Source organism: Macaca thibetana, chromosome 11, assembly GCF_024542745.1.
Source record: "Macaca thibetana thibetana isolate TM-01 chromosome 11, ASM2454274v1, whole genome shotgun sequence".
NCBI classification, from domain to species: domain Eukaryota; kingdom Metazoa; phylum Chordata; class Mammalia; order Primates; family Cercopithecidae; genus Macaca; species Macaca thibetana.
In genome coordinates this window covers 124,128,782-124,143,907 of record NC_065588.1, presented here as the reverse complement: position 1 = coordinate 124,143,907, position 15,126 = coordinate 124,128,782, and the positions used below count along the sequence as shown (strand labels likewise).

Here is a 15,126-nt window from a genome sequence, read left to right as displayed (position 1 = left end):
TCAATAGATAATGTGTCGTGGGTGGAGAGCAAGGTGCAGGGAAGAGAAGGCGCCAAGTGTTTTGTTTCATTTGCTTGTGTGCTTCATTTTAATGTTATATGAAGCTATGCTTTATCTTTTTTTTTTTTTTTTTTTAAACAGAGTCTCACTCTGTCGCCCAGGCTGGAGAGCAGTGGCATGACCTCGGCTCACTGCAAGCTCCACCTCCTGGGTTCTCTCTGTTGTCCTGCCTCAGCCTCCCGAGTAGCTGGGACTACAGGCGCCCGCCACCTCGCCCGGCTAATTTTTTTTTCTTTTTTTGTATTTTTAGTAGAGAAGGGGTTTCACCGTGTTAGCCAGGATGGTCTCAATCTCCTGACCTCGTGATCTGCCCGTCTCGGTCTCCCAAAGTGCTGGGATTACAGGCGTGAGCCACCGCACCTGGCCTGAAGCTATGCTTTATCTTAAAATTATGAAAACTAAATGGACTAATACATATAAGATGCTTAATAGACCGCCTGATACAGTAAGTACGTACCCAATATTATGTAAGCTAATGTTAGAAGCTTTTTTTGAGAGAGAGTCTTGCTCTGTTGTCCTGGTTGAAGTGCAGTGGTGTGATCTTGGCTCACTGCAACCTCTGCCTCCTTGGTTCAAGTGATCCTCCCACCTCACCTCCCAAGAGTAGCTGGGACTACAGGTGTGTGGCACCAGGCCCGGCTAATTTTTGTACTTTTTTGTAGAGACAGGGTTTCACCATGTTGCCCAGGCTGGTCTTGAATGCCTGAGCTCAAGGGATCCACCTGCCTCGGCCTCCCAAAGTGTTGAGATTACAGGCATGATCCACTGGCCCAGCCCACTTCATTGTTTTTAAGTGGTGAAAATAAAAGCTCTGTATACAATTTAGGGAGAACACTTGCTTATTTTAAGGGGATTTTTGGAAACTTTACTTGAGGACTATTTATACTAATATTTACACTGGCCTACAAATGACTCTTTGGAGTTTTGTAAACTCCAATCCTAAAACAAGAATCTCACCTGTCAAGCAGTTCAAAACCATTAAAAATTGGGGGCTTGGTCTCTTATTACTAAAAATAAGTTTTTTAAAATTATTTACTTGTTTTAATTTTTATCTGACCATATTACAAATGCTAGATGGCCCATCTAATTGTATTATTTGAAAATCCTGAAGAAATTTGTAGGGAAAAAAAATCAGTATAGTAGTTCATCAGCATTACAATAATAAATCAGCATTGGATACTCTGAGAAGCTGGCATTTAGAAACAACAGAAGAATGTGAAGGATTTCTGAGGGGAAAGTGTTCCAGTCAGAGACCACATGGTAGAAAGGCCTCCTGGTGTTGGCAAAGGGCAGAGGGAGTCAAAAGTATGAAGGGAGAGGCAGCCCACGCTCACCCTCCAGGCCCTCCCCACGCTGGTAAGCCCCAGTGCTCAGGAAAGGACAGCGATGGAGGCTGTTCCTGGACATTCTGTGAGTCACCGGGGGCCCTGCCAAGTGCTCCTCTCTGCTCTTGGGAGCTTTTCTTGAGGATTATTAAGCATCTCCACATGATGCGATGCTTCCTTCCCAGATGAATGTTATTTTAAAAGCTTCTTTCCTGCTTCATGTGAATGGAGATTTGCATTCATCCCTCGTCATATGAATTTTGCATTGTGGGTGGGGGTGAGGAAGAGCATAGTCCCTAAAGCGAGTGTCTTCAATCTGTTTATAATTCATCTCTCAGCCAGGGATCAGCGTCCGTGTCACCTGAGGAGGCAGATGCTCCCCTGCCCTGGCGTCTGGAGGGAAGACGGCGCCAAGGCTGAGGCACGGGAGCATCTTTCATTCCTCCCCCAATGCTTGCTGCTTCATCAACATCAACGTCCTGCTGCCAGGGCTGATGAATGGCTCAGGAGCGTCACAGCTCGGTGGCTCTTATGCCATGTGCACTGGCAGCTGCCACCGCCGTCCTACCTGTGACCCACACGTGTCTTCCTGAAATGGCTGAAAACAAGCTTTCTCCTCAAATGTTGCCTTCTTCTCAATCAGCAATGCTAATCAAGTCTGTGTGCTCAGCTAGCATTTTGGACCTTCTTACGTGAAGGTGTCGAAACGAGGTCCCCTTTCCTGAAGGCTGACTGTTGCTTTGTCTCCAATGAGTGACCCCAAGACTGTGCACAGTGAGCAAGAGGAAGGGGGCAGGAGATGGAGGGCGGAGGTGGTGTGCGAGCTGGGGTCTATTGCACACTCTTGGGATTCTTTATTTGTAAATTTTGTTCCCGATGCAATGGGTGTTGTTGAAGATATTTAAGTGGAGGGGCAAGGTCTGATTTATTCTGTAAGAGGATTGCTCTGGCAGAGGCATGAGAGGATCTGGGGGCAATTAGGGCTCTCGCAGTTGTTCAGATAGGAGGGTAGATGGTCGTGTGGACCAGGTTGGTGCTGATGGACATGATGAGGTGTGGACCATCTACATCTATAGTTAAGCTGCAACTAGCAGAATTTGGTAAAGAATTGAATGGGGGAACACTTAAAGGCTAAGTTGGTAATTTGATGTAAAATGAACAACTCATTCCTGTTAAACCATGTCATGATTGGTTTTGGATGACCAGATGTTGACGTTTGCTGCAGGTGATGGCCAGCTGGCCTGATTCATGTGTCTGTGGGGTGTGTTGGCTCCAGTCAGCCTGCAGGTGAGTGTCATAGAAACGCAAATGAGCGGAGACCCGTGCTGCTGCAAACGTCTTCAGTGTCCACTGGAGGGCTCTGTCTGCTTTGATGGGGACAGAAGTCATTTACATTATCCAGCAGCAGTTTAAAATCTGAACGACCTCACATCGTATTTCTAATATTTCAGTGCCCAGATAGGACAGAACCCCAGGCAGGACCCAACTGACCTAGCTTTCTTTTTTCTCCCAATAATATATCTTATTTTTAGAATGGTTTTAGATTTATAGGAAAATTTAGAAGATACCCATGCACTTGTTTGCTCCTATTATTAACATCTTACATTAGCAAAGTACATTTGTTACAATTACTGAACAAATATTGTTTATGTATTGATTTATTTTGAAGACAGGGTCTCACTTTGTGACCCAAGCTGGAGAGTGCAGTGGTGCAACCGTAGCTCACTGCAGCCTTGACTTTTCTGGCTCAAGAGATACTCCCACCTCAGCTCCCTGAGTAGTTGATACCACAGGCTCACACCATCATGCCTAGCTAATTTTTATTGGTTTGTTTTTTGTAGAGATGTGGCCCCAGTATGTTGCCCAGGCTGGTCTTGAGCTCCTGGCCTCAAGCAATCCTCCTGCCTCGGCTTCCCAAAGTGCTGGGATTACAGGTGTGAGCCACCATGCCCACCCCAATTACTGAACTAATGTTGATACATTATTATTAACTAAAGTGCATACTTTATTCTGACTTATTTTTTGCTCAATGTCCTTCTCTTCCAGGGTCCAGGAGGCCACATTACATTTAGTCATCCTGTCTTCTTCAATTCCCCTTATCTACGAGTTTCTCAGACTTTGTTTTTGAAGACTTTGGAAGTTTTGAAGAGTGTTGCTCAAGTATTTTATAGCTATGCCTCAACTGGGGCATATCTGATGTTTTGCTGTGGTTAGGGGCAGACCCAGACGTGCCATTCCACATTCTTTCCTACCATGAGGACCCCGACTCAGACAAGCACTGCAGGGTATGCAGGATTGCATGATGGATATGCTACCCTGGAGAAGTTTTCTTCCTGGGGAAAATAGAAAATGCATGGATGCAATTACTAAGTATGAATATGGGGCACTGTATCACTCTCGAAGTAATCTAACCCGTTCCCATGGCTTTAAACATCATTTGTGCGGACAGCCCTCGATTCCGTATCTCTAGTTTTGCTACATACTAGTGTAGAAAGTCATGGGCAGAGGAAGAGTGGGGTCTCTCAAGGGGTGTCCTAAGAAGAAGTTTTCAAAGTAAACAGAGCACCTCTAAAGGCTTTGCTTCTGATGGATAAACATGGACTGTCCGCGGAGACAGGAGTAGTGCAATCAGAGAACCCATGAGGCAGATAGCGAAGGAGAAGGGAAGGGAAGGGAAGCACAGCACATGGCAAATTGTCTCCATGCATTCGCTCCTCATTGTCTGCATGTGCTTTGCAGACACTGACGTTTTTCTTCTTCCTTAATGTCAGTGAATTGGGGTGACTAATGATAAAGATTTGTGAAAATACACAGGTGGCCGTGTACTTTCCATTGTGGTGTTTCAATCATTCCTTCTCTCCTTCTCTTCTCCTCTTCCTCCTCTCTCTCTCTCTTTCTTTCTCCCTCGCTCTCCCTTTTTCCCCACCTCTCTCTCCTCTATCTCTCGTTCCTCTTCTCTCTTTCTCTGTCTCAAATCCTCCTTCCTTTCCCTCCTCGGTGGTGGGCACATTCCTTGAACAGTCACCTCAGTCTTCTGTAGAAATAAACAAAGTAACAGACATCTTTGGATTCACTTCTCCCTCAGCTCCAAAGACATTATTTGGCTAAACTCCCAGATGATAATACAGAGCGGGAAGTATTTGAGTTCTGCAGTCATTTCTCTGAGGTTGAAAGAATCGGAACATAGAGCTAGAATTGAGCTAAATGCTGCACGATGTTAAATAAGAATTAATAAGAAACTTTATTGGACCCTCAGGGAGATGTGGCAAATGTAATATTTTTAATGGGTTTAATTAGAGGTTGGTACAGGAGATGCTTACAAGACGGGCACAGGCCAGTCACAATATGGCCTGATGGTGAGAAACAGAGAACATACATGAATTAAAAAGCCCAGGTCCATCTCTTTCTCAGTGCATGGAAATGGACCCATTGTTTCCCTTCTCAGAGTGTCAGTCTCCTCATTTGTAAATGGAGATAAAAGCAGAGTATTCCAGCCGGGCAGGGTGGCTCATGCCTGTAATCCCAGCACTTTGGGAGGTGGAGGCAGGCAGACCATGAGGTCAGGAGTTCAAGACCAGCCTGACCAACATGGTGAAACCCTGTCTCCACTAAAAATACAAAAATTAGTTCGGTGTGACGGCGGGAGCCTATAATCCTAGCTACACGGGAGGTTGAGGCAGGAGAATCGCTTGAATCCAGGAGGCGGAGGTTGCAGTGAGCCGAGGTGGCACCATTGCACTCCAGCCTGGGTGACAGAGCAAGACTCCATCTTGGAAGAAAAAAAAACAAAAAAGCAGAGTATTCCTCATAAGGTTGTTGCAATCGTTGAATGGGATAATGACCGTAAATGTCTTAGCATGTTGTCTGTTACATGGTAGACCTTCGATAAATTATTATTGTTATCACAACCATGATTATTATTGACAAAGATCACATGGGTAAAATATGTCCTAATTCTGGGATTTTAACTTAGATTTCCATATTCTCAGCATGACTTTTTTTTCCCCCCCCCCTCTCTGCTGTATGGCTAAAAGGCAAACAAACGAAACCAGCATTCTTTGAGTTTTCCAATCATGCATGTTTAAACCATCTTGTTCGTCTGAGGGCAAGAATCCAGAAAAGTATAAATTAAGCAGATAATAAGAAAGCAAAACTGCCAGCGATCTCCGCCCTTTGTATGGAAAGTGCCGTATTTCAGCCTTCGAAGCGCAGTGTCATTTCAGAGCGGCTGAAGGTGAGTCTCCAGGCAGTCTGCATCCCTCTGGGGTCTGTGAGAGCCGCTGTTCATAGGTAGGTCAGTCCTCTGGGGTTAGGGAAGCTTTTCTAGGATGTGTTTCTCCAGGGAGCCCTTGATAACCATTTTGGACCCAAGTAAATGATCCCTAATGTCCAGCGTTGCCAGACAAGACTAGGAAAAATGGCTTCAGCTGATAAAAGCTGCTGTGTGAGCAGGTTGCAAGTGACTCTACTCATCATTGTGTATTGACGACTGGGAAAGGATAGATGGTGCAAGTATGCCTTAGGGATGTGCATGGCACTTCCAGGAAACTTTGTGAAAAAGAAAAAAGATCATTCCTGTAAAAATGTGATAAGAATAAGAGTGGCATTAATAATTGTCCGTTGTGTGTCAGGCACAGGGCTCTGATGATCACACGCTCTTTGGATGACCTGATGCGCAATCTCTAACCACGCTTTTCCTCGCGGCCTTCTAACCAGGCTCCTCCTGGCCGCATTCCAACCACGATCCTCCTGGCGGCCTTCTAACCACACTCTTCCTGGCGGCCTTCTAACCAGGCTTTTCCTGGTTGCTTTCCAGATGCCACTGCCACATTCTACCCAGGGAGACAGAAGCAGAAGTCAGCCACGGGGTTGGGGAAAATACATTTGCTTGTGAAATACACCATCTTCTCCTCTACTTTCCTCCTCATTAAACATTTTTTTAAATTTAAATTTTTATTTATTTTATTTTTTTTTGAGACAGAGTCTTGCTCTGTCGCCCAGGCTGCATGCAGTGCAATGGCACAATCTTGGCTCACTGCAACCTCCTCCTCCCGGCTTCAAGCAATTCTCTTGCCTCAGCCTCCCCAGTAGCTGGGACTCCAGGCACGCTCCACCATGCCCTGCTAATTTTAACATTTTTTATTTTTATTTTTAGTAGAGACAAAGTTTCACTGTGTTGCCCAGGATGGTCTCAAACTCCTGGGCTCAGGCATTCTGTCTGCCTCAGGCTCCCAAAGTGCTAGAATTACAAGCATGAGTCACTGCACCCAGTCTCCTCCTCTTTTTCTTCTTTGAACAAAGCTGTGATGGCTAGAGCTACTGCAGGCATCTTGTGACTATGAGAGAGCAGCCCAGAAAAATCAAAGCCCTTGGCCCAGATAGCACTGAGCTTCTAAACCAATTGTCCAAATTATCTACTCCTGGAATTTGTGTTATATTCTTAAAAATATCTTTATTTGTTTAAGCTAATGTGGTCAGGTTTTCTGTCAGTCGCAGACAAAAACGTCTCTATCACATACAAAATGACATCTTAAATTACACTTACAATATTAAGTATAATATCTTTAAAAGTGAGAAGAAATTGAGGTTTATAATGGCAAGGAGCAGAGCTAGGATCTGAACCCACATAAGACAATATTCTTTACGTTATGTTCTGTTGACTCTCTCAAAAAAAGTTCATCTTTAACTCCTTACAATTTCAGTTTTCCTGGTACCTTATTTAAGAAATATGTAAATAAGAAAAGAGAAATTGTCCATCATCCCAACTCCTAGAAATAACCAGTGAAAGTAAAAATTTTAAAATTATTTCCTTTATACCTTTCATCTGCAAAGTAGGGAACAGGCGAGTTTGTGCTATGCACACACACACAGATACACACAGATACCGATTTTCCCTTTCAACTCAGTTGTGACAAATTCAGGGTACTCAGTATTGTTTATTCAGTATTGTTTATTCACAAATTCCATGAATTCTACCTCTCTACTTACTAAAAGAAGAACCCAGCTGTCCTCAAAGCATCTTCCTGTTTGTTTGTTTGTTTTGTTTATTGTTAGTTTTCTGCAGAACCCCAAGTAGAAGGCTCCCTGGTACCTACACACCAACTTGCTAGTCCTTGTTCACTGCCAGGTTCCGCCTTTATCTCCCCCAGTTCTGATACCCGAACAGTCACACAGCAGAGCACTGTCACTACCCCTGCTAACAGCCCATGGAGAGAACTGCAAATTCCATGTCAATGCTGCTATCTCGTAATAATGTTAAAATCACCAGTCCTTGGTGGGTTAGAGTCATTACCAGCATTTTCTTCTTTAGGAGAAAAAATAATCCTCTCCTCAACTCTGCTCCTCGCTTTATCGCTTGGGGTTCATGACAGCCTTCCCCATCCCAAATTCCTGCAATCGCTCCTCCGAAGTTGTCAGCAAATTTAATCCCATGCAGACTTTAATTCTAGGTCTTCTCCTGGCTCCTCAAGACATCCTTACATCAGAACCCCTTATAAATTCCCAGAAGACTCATAAAGAAATGAAATCCTCCCTTCTGAATCTGGTTAGCATGTTAATATTTACTGAATGTATTTTCCCAAATTAGTTTCTCTATTGACTGGTTGCTTCCATGAGAGTGAAAGAACTTCCTAAAGGAAATGGACTTGCGTATATATGAAAAGCAATAGAAGGACCATATGGTTTCAATGAACTACTTTGGAAGTTGTTATGATTTTGTCTTGCTGATGTCCTTTTGCTCTGTTACTGGGAAAGAGAGCTATGTTTCTGAGCAGTGCTTGATGATGGAAGAAAGGGGGCAGGTCCTTGTGGGGCACCATCCTGCAATTTCTCCCTTGTGAAGTGGTGCATGGTAACCTACAAATGACTCTCAAGTGTCTGCACTTGGTGGACTCATGTGTAACCATATCAGATTATATCAAACACAGTGGTCGTTAAGAGTCCCATCGAGCAAGATGACAGTGAAAATTACACAGCAAGGACTGACGTAACTTTCCAAGAGTGAGCTGAGGGACGCTGCGTGGGAGCGTGTCTTTGTATCTGGAAAAGGAAAAGAAAACTGCATTCATTTTTGATGATGGATTTGGTCACGTACAAAAGGTAAGGGCACAATTTGAAAAGAACAAGATGGCTTTCCTAAAACAACAGCTGGAAACACTTTGCAGCAGCTGCTGATATAAATAATTCACTGTTAATTGATTCTGAGGCCAGTCCTGAAACTGGCAAGCCAAGTTGCATGACAGGAAGGTGCACCATGGAAAGTGATAATGGCATGGATATTTATTCCCATTCACCCTTGCATGGGATAAGGAAGAGGCCAGCCACACTCCTTTTGATTCATTTGTGAGTCAGCCCTGGAAGCATCTTTAAAGCAGCAGCTCCCGTTGTGCCCTTCAGTTCCTGGATGAAGACGGAGATGCCAGTGTTTAACAATGACTTACTTCCTTTATATTTCCCTTTCACTGAAAGTTTCTGAGTTGACATCCACTTGCCACTGGAGTGTTCAGGGGATATTATGAGATTAGCAGCATAAGAAGGTGGCTAAAGGAGCATTTGACCTCTGGCTTCAAACCCATATGGGGGCTCCCTTGTGAACGTGCAACTTTATCTCAAAATCAGTCCTTATACCTGAGTGTGTAATTGGTGTTTTAATAGTAAGCATTAAAATACAAAAATTTATGTATGCTTGCTTTATTTTTCCACATACAAATAGAAATAAAGTATACATGGACATAGATAATTCTCAACCTCTGAAAAGCCTGTGTTCTCTGGGGCTCATTATCCCACACCACCCATTTCTCCCACAATAAGTTTGCTGAGCTTAGTGCACAGACTTTTGTAGAATTTACTCTTCACTGGCCTTACCACAAGGTTAAGGAATTAACTAATTGTATGACTAACTTTTTGCTTAATCCCTGTCTGTGTTTCCTGATTGTAAGCTCAATGAGGGTAAGGTGGGACCTTCGTTTGTTTTGTAATAACCCAGTGAGAAAGAAGAAAAGTTGTCCCTGATATCTGAGATAGGCTAGGCCTTGCTATTCTCTTATAAAATAGGAATATTTTCATAGAATATCGATATCATAGAAGCCCACTTTGTGACCATGATGGATTAAGACAACGGTAGGATCATCCCACAATCTTGTCTGAACACAGGCAAGACAAAAACATTTGCCGAAATACAAAATTCCAAACATTTTCTTGCCCCAGGTAATAGGAGTGACTGAAGCTTAAATTCTTGCTTCTAATGGGTGGAAAAAGAAAAAAGAATGACTAAGACCTACTATTTGATAGCACAACAGAGTGACTATAGTCAATTATAACTGAATCGCACATTTAAAAATTACTAAAAGAGTAAAATTGAATTGTTTGTAACACAAAGGACAAATCCTTGGGGGAATGGATACCCCATTCTCCATGATGTGCTTATTTCACATTGCATGCCTGTATCAAAACATCTCATGTACTTTATTCAGAAACACATACACCTACTATGTATCCACAATTTTTTTTTAAATCCCTGCTTCTTTGAACCCTCCCAAATCACCCAATGCCTGTCTCTGAATCCTATACTAGGCTCTTTCTAACATCCTTTGAATAAGAAAGCTCCTCAGTTCCCCATGAAGTGCAAAGAGAAATCAGTGTGGCCTGTTCAACTTCAGGTACCTTCTTCTGGCTTTGGCTGGAGGTCATTGAGAGCAGGATGCAGCACTGGGTTTCCACTGGCAAATGTTTGAACACAGATCCATGAGGCCAAAGAACAATTGTATTTTCTGCAATCAGGTCCTTGAAATAAGTGAAATCAGAAAAGCAAATTAATAAGAAAAAATCACACACAATATACAGCTTAAAGGAATTAACATTTTCCTACAATACCAGTTGCAATTTTAAAGTAAACGATAAGTGAATTCTAATTAATGAAAATTTCAGTTCCCTACAAAGTTTCCTGAATCAAAATTCCAACTTTGTAACTGGTTGAAGGACAGGATTCCTGTAGCCAAAGGATGCTTTGAAGGGAGCATTGCCTATGCCTCCAGGCTCAGCTCTGTTTCCTCCACTTTCTCCTCCTGCAGGCAGCCCTCCCTGACCACTGCAGACCACCCTGGCCCTTATTTCTCCTCATCTGCATGTGCTAACCCTACAGATGAGCTTCAGGGTCTCCAGGGCCTCTATAGGGAATGGAAAAGAAATGGAACAGGTGTCTCTCAGGGTCGGCCAATCCTTGTCCTGCAGAAACAGAGGGTCTCCTTTGACAGGTCTCCAATTGTTCTAGAGAAGCCAGATATCTCTGTTTTAAACTGAAGTATCCTTAGTTTTAAGATGTTTCTTTTTTGGCTGGGCGCGGTGGCTCACGCCTGTAATCCCAGCACTTTGGGAGGCTGAGGCGGGTGGATCACCTGAGGTCGGGAGTTCAAGACCAGCCTGACCAACATGGAGAAACCCAGTCTCTACTAAAAACACAAAAATTAGCCAGGTGTGGTGTCGCATGCCTGTAATCCCAGCTACTCGAGAGGCTGAGGCAGGAGAATCGCTTGAACCCGGGTGGCAGAGGTTGCGGTGAGCTGAGATAGTGCCATTGCACTCCAGCCTGGGCAAAAAGAGCGAAACTCCGTCTCAAAAAAAGAAAAAGTTTTTATTTTTGTTTTAATCCTATATGAGTCCACCAAAGTTGTTTCTTGATGCCAACTAGTCTTTGGGCCACCATGTCATCATGCCCGACTTAGTCTAAAAGTCTCTTGCGTTTCTTTCTGTTTCCTCACCTTTGCCTTTATTTCCTGTCTCTACTTCTCATGCACTTCTCTCCATGACAAGGTATAGAAAGGTCCTGTGTGCTAATAAAAAAGTAAATTGGGCCAGACACATCTGTAATCCCAGCACTTTGGGAGGCCGAGGCAGGTGGATCACCTGAGGTCAGGAGTTCAAGACCAGCCTGGGAAACATGGCAAAACCCCATCTCTACTAAAACTACAAAAATTAGCTGGGTGTGGTTGTGGACACCTGTAATCCCAGCCACTTGGAAGGCTGAGGCAGGAAAATTGCTTGAACCCAGGAGGCAGAGGTTGCAGTGAGCCGAGATGGTGCCACTGCATTCCAGCCTGGGTGACAGATCGAGACTCCATCTCAAAAAAAAATAAATTGACTCAATGAAATGGTGATGGAAACTTGGCAAACTGGCTGCCACCAGGATCCACTCTACCCACCAACGTATTTTATTCGCCACATCCTCACTATACTCTCTCCCTTTAAGCAGAGGTGTAGTTCTTGTTTGAGGATTCATCTTTAATTTGTGCATTATTCAACAAATATTTGTCAAGTGCTATATTGCCAAGTATTCTAGGCACTGAATTTTAATATATTTAATATATATACTGAATAATAACATAACATATATATATAATATATATTTAATATATATTTAAAATACATATTAAATATATAGTATATATTATATATAAAACATACATATTATATAGTACATAAAACATATATAATATATAACATATATAATATATATTAAAAATATTAAATATAATATGTTATATATTATGTGTAAAACATATATATTAAAAATATATATGTGTAATTATATGTGTGTAAAATAACAGAATCCCTGCCCTTATGGAGCTTACATTTTTGAATGGGAGAGGCAGCAAATAAAATAATTAAATATGTCCTGTGTCAGGCAATGGCAAATGCTCAAAAGAAAAACCAAAACAAGGAAGAGCAACAATGCAGGAGATAAGAGATGCAATCTTTAAAAGAATGGCCAAGGAAAATCTCACTGAGAAACTCACATTTCGGTGAAGATCTGAAAAAGGGAAGGGATTCAGTGACATGGTTCTCTGGAAACAGCGTGGGCAAAGGTCCTGAGGCTGAGACCCACCTCGTATCTCCCAAGTTCAGCTCAGAGGCCAGCTTGGCTGGAGCACAGGAAACAGGAGCAGAGATCTAAAACGAATGGAGGAAGGTCTGGGCAGCGGGGAAGGGAGGTGCGATCATTCATGGCCATAAGAACTTTGGTCTTTACTCTGAGAGGGGGGACCAGGCTGATGATTCTGGAGTCTGAGCTACATTGTAAGAGGATGGCCTCCCTCTCCTGGCTCTAACACTCATAAGGGTGTAACAGGCCCTTCATGGTCCCATCGGCACTCTTGGTTTTCCTGGTCCAGGCCTACATTGCTCATGTCTATTACCTGCCTGGTCAGTGAAGGCTCTGGGTTTTGCAATCCCAGGGTCAATGGAAAACAGTAGACATGCAAGAGGCAAAGACATCTGGGAGTGAAGGGATTTTGCATTGCTTCCCGCTTGCTGTTTCAAAAAGCCCCCCTCATTCATATGATGTTCAACTTACGAGAAATTAGCTCTCTGCCAGAATTTCAGTGTTATAACTTTTTTCAAATTTACTTATTATTGAATGTGACAGATAAATTCATAAAAGGAAATACAAAAGAAACGGAACAAAAGCCATGAGCAAAAGGTAAGCATTTTTGTTTGTTGGTTTTGAACTTCCGCCCTAAGAATTTTGACCCACAAGACATGAAACAATCAAGTAACAGTCCCAGCACTCTTTAGAAATGTCCTGACTCCACTAGTAGTACTAAGGTAAAGACACACCGATAACATTTTAAGGATCAGTAAAGGCCAAGTGTCAGAAGTTAGCACCTTTGCCCTCCAATGCTGACCTTATCTTTGCACCTCTCTTCCATGACTGTGTTCATTAGGGTTGAACAGAGCTGCAGTCAGTGCCGGTTAGGGCTGTCTTTCTGTGTGCTGAGCACTGCATTTGGAGTCTGTGTCCTCATAAGTGGTGTCATTAGTGGGACTCACACTTGTGATTTGTACTGGCTGCTCTGTGGTAATGATTTCGACCTCTTCCCATCTCAAACTCTTCCCATCTCAAACTCTCCAGTGCTGTGGTGCAAGTAATGAGACCAGACTGGATCCCCACCACTGTACATTGTTTTCTGGCTTTTTATTGTCTTCTTACTACTGAGATTGACAAAAGCAACTTCCTGTTGTATGTGCTCCACCCACACTGCCTTCTTCAGACCTTCAAGCGTGACTGCTTGTTCCTGTCTTAAAAACCCTTTGTATGCATGAAGGGTGGCTTTAAAGTACTATAGAAGTGTGTAAAACATTAATCGGATCACGACTGCTGACTCTATGCTTAGGCATGCTAGGTAAAGTGTGCATTGATATGACAGCATCAGCTCATCTAATTAAGGTGTCCAAATAGTCCCCATTTGTCCCTGTCTCCGTTTAAACACTGAAGGTCCCAAGTCCCAGGAAACCTCTCAGTTTAAGTAAACTAGGACAGGTGAACGCCGCACATTTAATGCTTACCACAACCTTACCAGGTGGGGCCAGTACTAGCCCATTTTACAGATGAGGCCTCTGAGGGTTAGAGAAGTTAAATGCTGAGGCCTCTGAGGGTTAGAGAAGTTAAATGCTTTACCTAAATACCCGTACTCCCACTCCCACCCCAGGGTTCGAGAGTGACAGCCTGGTCTTAAAGTTCTTACACAATTGTTCTGGAATCAGCCTCAGTATAGGTGTTTTTAAAAGGTGTTCCAGGTGTCTCCTGAAACACACAACCAATTGGGGGCCATTGCTATAAAGTTAAAAAATTGGACTCAAGTAAATCTGCCTTCATCTGCATCCTGGATAAACCTCTTATTGACCATGGAACACTGGGCAAGTTGTTTAACATGCCTGGCCTCAGTTTCCTGGTCTGTAAAAGAGGGATCAGCATAGCACCTACCTCATAGGGCAGTTCAGGGAATTAAATACTTTGACAATTGTAAAGTCCTGAGAGGGGCGCTTGGCAAAGAATAAGTGCTATGTGAGGTTAGTTATTAGCTATTACAGGATAATAATTTTCAAAATGAAAAAAATGTAATGTAATATAAAGATTCAAATCATATGGGACCTGTATTATTTATTTTCAAACAAAATGTTATTAAAGTTTAAAATATGGTCATTGACTCAAACAGCATTTTCTCCTTTGGCACTTTGGACAGGATGTTCAGGCTGCCTTGAAGAAACTGTAGTTTGCGGCTTGGGCTGCTGCTTTCATTAATTTTAATACAGACATGACTAACATCTCATTCAAAATGTGAAACCTAGCTTTTAATTTAGTACCATGGGTTCCTGCAGGACTGAGTCGACACACTGGGAAATATATCAATTAAGCTTGTTTCCCAGGAAGAAATAGGGATGTCTTGCAAACGACCCAAGATAGAAGGAACCCAGGCTTTGAAGGTGAGCCAAGGACAACGGTGCTTAATGAGAGCCTGATTTCTAACCACGTGTTCTTGCTCACAGGTGGGGACTAATCTCAGAAAGCCATTGGACAGGATGAGAGGTGGGGCCCTGGTTTGGGAAGTGTTTGGTATCATCCCCCCGCCCCCCAAGTTGTCCGGAGCATTGCATGTCCCAGCTCTTGCAAATGGAAAGTGACATTCTGCAGCCGTGGGTTGATACCATGGAGATGGAGCCGCTGCTTTTCTGTGGTCCTGCCTGTATATTACATAACAGTGCGATGGCTTGCATTCACCCCACGCTTTGGGGAGATTCCGCTTAATTTCTTCAGCAGTGAAAATGTAGATATCTGTATCGTTTTTCTGAGCAGAGTTCTCCCTCAAACATATTTAAAAGGGGACCAGCAGATAACGCAATGAATTGATTAAATTTTAAAATTATTATTTTAAGAGAGACTAGCTCGGCTATTAATGTGTTTGCTTGC

General features: G+C 43.0%; 1 long non-coding RNA gene across 1 annotated transcript; it reads left to right on the top strand.

Annotated features, from left to right (window-relative positions):
* The first annotated feature begins 321 nt into the window (after positions 1–321).
* Positions 322–9,241, top strand: LOC126930967 (uncharacterized). Its single transcript, XR_007717735.1, has 4 exons — positions 322–505; positions 1,724–3,319; positions 3,432–5,619; positions 7,835–9,241. It is a non-coding gene; the product is annotated as an uncharacterized LOC126930967 (long non-coding RNA).
* The last annotated feature ends 5,885 nt before the right edge of the window (positions 9,242–15,126 follow it).